Genomic DNA, 7318 nt, shown 5'->3' on the forward strand with positions numbered 1-7318 from the left:
TCCGTAGTATTGCCAGTGTTCCGTAGTTTTCCCAGTGTTCCGATGTGTTTCCCAGTGTTCCGATGTGTTTCCCGGTGTTCCGATGTGTTTCCCGGTGTTCCGATGTGTTTCTCAATGTTCTGTAGTGTTCCCAGTGTTCCGTAGTGTTTCCCAGTGTTCCGATGTGTTTCCCAGTGTTCCGTAATGTGTTCCGTTGTGTTCTGTAGTGTTTCCCAGTGTTCCGATGTGTTTCCCAGTGTTCCGTAGTGTCCATAGTGTTGCCAGTTTTCCTTAGAGTTGCCAGTTTTCCGTAGTGTCGCCAGTGTTCCGTAGTGTTCCCAGTGTTCCATAGGGATGTGATCCGCCCACTTCCCCTTCACTAATTGCCTTTTTAATGGGGCTGCCTGTTCATTGTATCACCCATACACCCGCTCAAGCGCTATTAGTACCCAACATTAGACCACTTCTACCAAATCAAAAGATACCTGACCCTTGGGTCCTGGATCCCAGACGGGACAGATCACAGACTAGACTGTGGGGGAAGAAAAAACAATAACAACTTTGTTTTGAAGTGTCCATCCTTCCCACCAGTGAAGCAAATCATTTGAAGAAAACCATATGCACCGGCATCTGCTTTCTCATGACTTCTAGCAAACTGAACGGCAGAGTATCTACAGAGTCTAGAGAAGCCCTGTGCACTGAGCCACTGTTTTTAAATGGAATAGCCATCTGTCTCTCTTTTCTTCGGCAGCGAGAGCTTTTCTTGGCACGGAGGGACAAGCCACTCTTCTACGACTTTCTGAAATAAAGCAGTCTCCACAGACAAGTTAAATGGCAACTGCTCATCCAACTATAGTCCCCCAAATTTGAGAGAAAACAGGCAACATTGGAAGTACAATATGTGGGACATTGTAAAGTAGACAAAATACAGAATTAAAAAAAGAAGTATTTTTTATTTCACCTTTATTTAACCAGGTAGGCCAGTTGAGAACAAGTTCTCATTTACAACTGCGACCTGGCCAAGATAAAGCAAAGCAGTGCGACAAAAACAACAACACAGAGTTACACATAAACAAACGTACAGTCAATAACACAATATAATTTTTTTTACAGCGTATGCAAATGTTGAAGAGTAGGGAGGTAGGTAGTTCTCATTGTAGACAGATCTCATTGTAGACAGATCTCATTGTAAAGTGGACAAAATACAGATCTCATTGTAAAGTGGACAAAATACAGATCTCATTGTAATGTGGACAAAATACAGATCTCATTGTAAAAAGGGTGCAGATATGGTGCTTATGACACTACCAGCATATGAATTCAACTGAATATTATCCAACACACATGGCTTATGCACTGTTCTGTTCACACCACGAAGTTCGTCTGACCATTAGCCCTATTCATGTTAAAAATACTAGGAAAATGGTGGCGTATAGTTTCGGCATTAGTACGTGGCGGCAGGTAGCCTCGGCAAGTAGCCTAGCGGTTAAGAGCGTTGGGCCAGTAACCATAATAATAATTTGGTGGGTGCTTATATTTGTCCTATTTTACACACGTACAAGTGTGTATTAATAAGTATGTGTGAAAGGTCGCTGGTTTGAATCCCTGAGCAAACGAGGTGAAAAATCTGTCGATGTGCCCTTGAGCAAGGCTCCACTGGATAAGAGCGTCTGCTAAATTACTTAAAATGTAAATGTACGTAATACACTCAATACAATTCAACCTCACTTTTCATCCCCACACCACTCCACCCAGATTGTCCCTAATTCCACAAAAGGAAATGGAGTTAAACACTGGAGAGGAAATGAGAGGAGAAGTTAAATCAAAGCTTTCATCTCTGTCTCTTTTCAGGGTTATAATGGCTAGCTGCTAATGAGGGCTACGTCTGTAGCTTGGACTGAATGGGATAGGAGGGACTCTTGAGAGCCTGCTTCACTCTGTCTATTTAACGGTCTGTGTTCAAGCTAGACAATACACGCTGTACGTGACATGAAATGCATATAGTGGGTTAATGTGTAATTCAGTATACTGGAAATGGTGGTTGGTGCGGTTGATAAGGAGTCCACGTTGCAATCCCTCGATTAGATAGTAAAGATGTCCCATTCCACTGACCTCCCTGTAGTTTAGTTATTATAATAGATGTCTTAATAGCTCTACTAAAAGACTCAACTTTTATATTTTTTGTTAAATTGCATAGTCCCGAAAGCTTTTTTTTTAAACTTATTTTCCAAGCTTTGTTGGCATTGATAACTCTGCTAATGACAGTATGAATACTGGAATGTTCCACTCACCTTCAGGGCAGAGAGGAAGTGACCAATACAAGCTTTTACTAATTGATGAAAATAAGACCCTGAGCACCGTCACGGCCCAGTAAAGGAGTGAGGTGTTGTGAGAGTCGGGGCTGACAGGGGGCTCCTGCAGGTGCCTATTGTGTGTACTCACCATGAGAGGTTTAGTTTAAGAGTTGGAGGGGAGGCAACTCTCCATAAGGGGTTTAAGAGTAGGAGGGTAGGAGGGGAGGCGGCTGGTTTGAACACGACCACTAGAAAAGGACCAGCGTTGGATTAGCTTGTTCCCATCGGTATGGGGCTATTCGTTTGGTAACGTCATTAGATGGCATTAAAGCGTTTCGCTTTTTCTTCCTTTATTCCCTCCAAACTCCCACAATGCCCTTGGGGATTAGTTGACTAGGAGCTTTAATTAACAGACTGCAGTTTATCTATATTGATTGGACCGCAAAATGATGTTATTCCTTAGCTGCCGTTTGCTTTGATGGACTAGGAACTCGGAACAAGAGAGGACAAATGGATTAGTTACACCTTATAAAAAAAAGATGTTCAACTTTTTCTACTAAAAGATGAAATGTAAAAAAAAAATGACTGTGAATTTACATGTACTGTAAACTGAAATGTTGGAAATGTATTTTTTCCAGTGATCCAAAATTCTCAAATACTGCCCTTCCCTGACATCGTATTTTCCAAAAGTTTCAAAGAAATGACAACTTCTGTGATGGTAATATTTTATCACATACAGATGAACTGGTTCTGTGAGAAGCGAACCTTCTCCGCATCCCTCACATAACAGTAATAATAACTGAACCAAATCACTCAGCAGTATACTTTCTAAAGCCTCATTTATATTTATTTACAGAACAAAAAACTACTGGATGCTTTGCTAACAATAAACAACAAGAAATCCAAAGAGGCCGACCAATAGGATCTCAGTTTGCTTAAGCGTGCAGCTCCCATCATTGTTGGCTCAGTAACCCATATTTTTTATTCAACATTGTTATCAGGAAATATTCCAAAAACTATGGAAATCAGCTGTTGTGCTGCCTCTCCGTAAGGACGAGGATAGTAGAGATCTTAATCATTATTGCCATATTTTAAGGCTTCTTTGTCTAGCTAAGATTATTGAATCCTTGGTAAATGTACAACTTTGCTCTTTTTCTTCTTCTCAGAAATGTATTGTGAATGTAAACCAATCAGGGTTTAGGCCTGGGCATAGCACTATTACAATAACCACTTTAGTTGTTAATGATCTAGACACTAAAATGAAATGTACTGTTTTGTTTGTGGACCTGTCAAAAGCTTTTGATACAGTTGATCATGCTATGTTATTGAATACTTTGTCCTCGATAGGCCTGAGCTCTGACACCTGTTCATGGTTTCATGACTATCTTAGTGATCGAACTCAGGCCATTGTGATTTATGGAGTTAAGTCTCTGAATATCTTGAAATACATAAAGGTGTACCATAGGGGTCGATTTTGGGAACGATTCTCTTCAATATACACTACCGGTCAAAAGTTTTAGAACCCCTACTCAATCAAGGGTTTTTCTTTATTTTTACTATTTTCTACATTGCAGAATAATAGTGAAGACATCAAAACTATGAAATAATACATATGGAATCATGGAGTAACCTAAAAAAGTGTTAAACAAATAGATTCTTCAAATAGCCACCCTTTGCCTTGATGACAGCTTTGCACACTATTGGCATTCTCTAGCTTCATGAGGTAGTCACCTGGAATGCATTTCAATTAACAGGTGTGCCTTCTTAAAAGTGAATTTGTGGAATTTGTTTCCTTCTTAATGCGTTTGAGCCAATCATTTGTGTTGTGACAAGGTAGGGGGGTATACAGAAGATGACCCTATTTGGTAAAATAGGGGCGGCAAGTAGCCTAGTGGTTAGAGCGTTGGACTAGTAACCGAAAGGTTGCAAGATCGAGTCCCTGAGCTGTCAAGGTAAAGATCTGTCGTTCTGCCCCTGAACAAGGCAGTTAACCCACTGTTCCTAGGCCATCATTGAAAATAAGAATTTGTTCTTATCTGACTTGCCAAGTTAAATAAAGGTTAAAAAAACACCTAGTCCATATTATGGCAAGAACAGCTCAAATAAGCAAAGAGAAATGAAAGTCCTTCATTACTTTAAGACATGAAGGTCAGTAAATACGGAAAATTTGAAGAACCTCTTCTTCAACTGCAGTTGCAAAAACCATCAAGCGCTATGATGAAACTGGCTCGCATGAGGACCGCCACACGAATGGAAGACCCAGAGTTACCTCTGCTGCAGAGGATACGTTCATTAGAATTACCAGCTTCAGAAATTTCAGCACAAATAAATGCTTCACAGAGTTCAAGTAACAGACACATCTCAACATCAACTGTTCAGAGGACACTGTGAATCAGGCCTTTTTTCAAATTTCTGCAAAGAAACCACTACTAAAGGACACCAATAATAAGAAGAGACTTGCTTGGGCCAAGAAACATGAGCAATGGACATTAGACTGGTGGAAATCTGTCCTTTGGTCTGGATTCCAAATTGAAGATTTTTGGTTCCAACCGCTGTGTCTTTGTGAGACGCAGAGTAGGTGAAAGGATGATCTCCGCATGTGTGGTTCCCACCGTGAAGCATGGAGGAGGTGTGATGGTGTGGGGGTGCTTGGCTGGTGACACTGTCAGTGATTTATTTAGAATTCAAGGCACACTTAACCAACGTGGCTACCACAGTATTTTGCAGTGATACGCCATCCCATCTGGTTTGGTCTTAGTGGGACTATCATTTGTTTTTCAACAGGACAATGACCCAACACACCTCTAGGCTGTGTAAGGGCTATTTGACCAAGAAGGAGAGTGATGGAGTGCTACATCAGATGACCTGGCCTCCAGAATCACCCAACCTCAACCAAATTGAGATGGTTTTGGATGAGTTGGACCGCAGAGTGAAGGAAAAGCAGCCAACAAGTGCCCAGCATATGGCATCCTTCAAGACTGTTGGAAAAGCATTCCAGGTGAAGCTGGTTGAGAGAATGCCAAGCGTGTGCAAAGCTTTCATCAAGGCAAAGGGTGGCCATTTGAAGAATCTCAAATATAAAATATATTTTGATTTGTTTAACACTTTTCTGGTTACTACATGATTCCATATTTGTTATTTTATATTTTTGATGTCTTCACTATTATTCTACATTGTACGAAATAGTAAAAATAAAGAAAAACCCTTGAATGAGTAGGTGTTCTAAAACTTTCCTTTGTCCTGATCTTTTCCACAGTCTGGTTGGACCCACGTTTTCAGAAATATGTCTACGCATGATATTAAAATGTGTCTTATATCCAGCCGCAATGTGTCCAGATTTCTTGGTCCCTCCCTGTATGCAAATTATTGGCCGGCTATTCTTTAAAAAAATGATATTCAAGACATTGAACCAATAAGTCAATGGTGCCACTTGATTGATGAATGATTTTAGAAGGTGGGATAATGTTGATTTCAATGGTTTCACTATCCAGATTTGTCTACACTTGTAAGATCCAGACACAATGGGTCCCTGACTACCTCCGGAGATGGTCAAGAAGATCTGATCACAATCAGATCACAATGTGTCTTTAAATCATCTAGACCTACAGTATCTGAAAATGTGGGCAGAGTCAGAATGTGGACAAGATGAGGACAAAGGATGCTTGTTATAACCAGGTATCAACGGGGTTTAAGAGGTCATTGATCCTGAAACTAATTTCCACCTCCACTAACACCCTCCTTCATCCAAACCAGAACAGGCCACTAACATTCTCCTTAATACAGACCAGAACAGAACACTAACATTCTCCTTAATCCAGACCAGAACAGGCCACCAACATTCCCTTTAATCCAGACCAGAACAGGCCACCAACATTCCCTTTAATCCAGACCAGAAGAGGCCACCAACATTCCCTTTAATCCAGACCAGAACAGGCCACCAACATTCCCTTTAATCCAGACCAGAACAGGCCACCAACATTCCCTTTAATTCAGACCAGAACAGGCCACCAACATTCTCCTTCATCCAGACCAGAACAGGCCACCAACATTCCCTTTAATCCAGACCAGAACAGGCCACCAACATTCCCTTTAATCCAGACCAGAACATGCCACCAACATTCCCTTTAATCCAGACCAGAACAGGCCACCAACATTCCCTTTAATCCAGACCAGAACAGGCCACTAACATTCTCCTTAATCCAGACCAGAACAGGCCACCAACATTCCCTTTAATCCAGACCAGAACAGGCCACCAACATTCCCTTTAATCCAGACCAGAACAGGCCACTAACATTCTCCTTAATCCAGACCAGAACAGGCCACCAACATTCCCTTTAATCCAGACCAGAACAGGCCACCAACATTCCCTTTAATCCAGACCAGAACAGGCCACCAACATTCCCTTTAATCCAGACCAGAACAGGCCACCAACGTCTTCATTCATCCCGACCAGAACAGGCCACTAATGTCCTCCTTCATCCAGACCAGAACAGGCCACCAACATTCCCTTTAATCCAGACCAGAACAGGCCACTAACGTCTTCATTCATCCAGACCAGAACAGGCCACTAATGTCCTCCTTCATCCAGACCAGAACAGGCCACTAACGTCCTCCTTCATCCAGACCAGAACAGGCCACTAACATCTCCATTCATCCAGACCAGAACAGGCCACTAACGTCTTCATTCATCCAGACCAGAACAGGCCACTAACATCTTCATTCATCCAGACCAGAACAGGCCACTAACATACTCCTTTATCCCTCTAGTACCAGTGTGTAATTAAGACATGATTAAGAAGCTGGTCCTGATGATTGCCAGTCTAAGTGTCCCCTGCTGTGTAGCTGCTGAGCCCAGCAGGGAGAATTTAATTGATCCAGACTAATCAGGAACAGAGAATTAAAACAGTCACAGTTGTTTGGGAAGGAAAAGGAGAGGAAAGGAGGGAAAAAGGAGGACAAATGTCCATTATTACAACGACAGAACCGAATGAAGGCAAGTTTTTAGGATCCTGCATGAATTAAAGAGGAAGGAGAGAAGACACACA

Source organism: Salmo salar, chromosome 09 (genome assembly GCF_965601325.2).
Source record: "Salmo salar chromosome 09, fSalSal1, whole genome shotgun sequence".
NCBI lineage: Eukaryota > Metazoa > Chordata > Actinopteri > Salmoniformes > Salmonidae > Salmo > Salmo salar.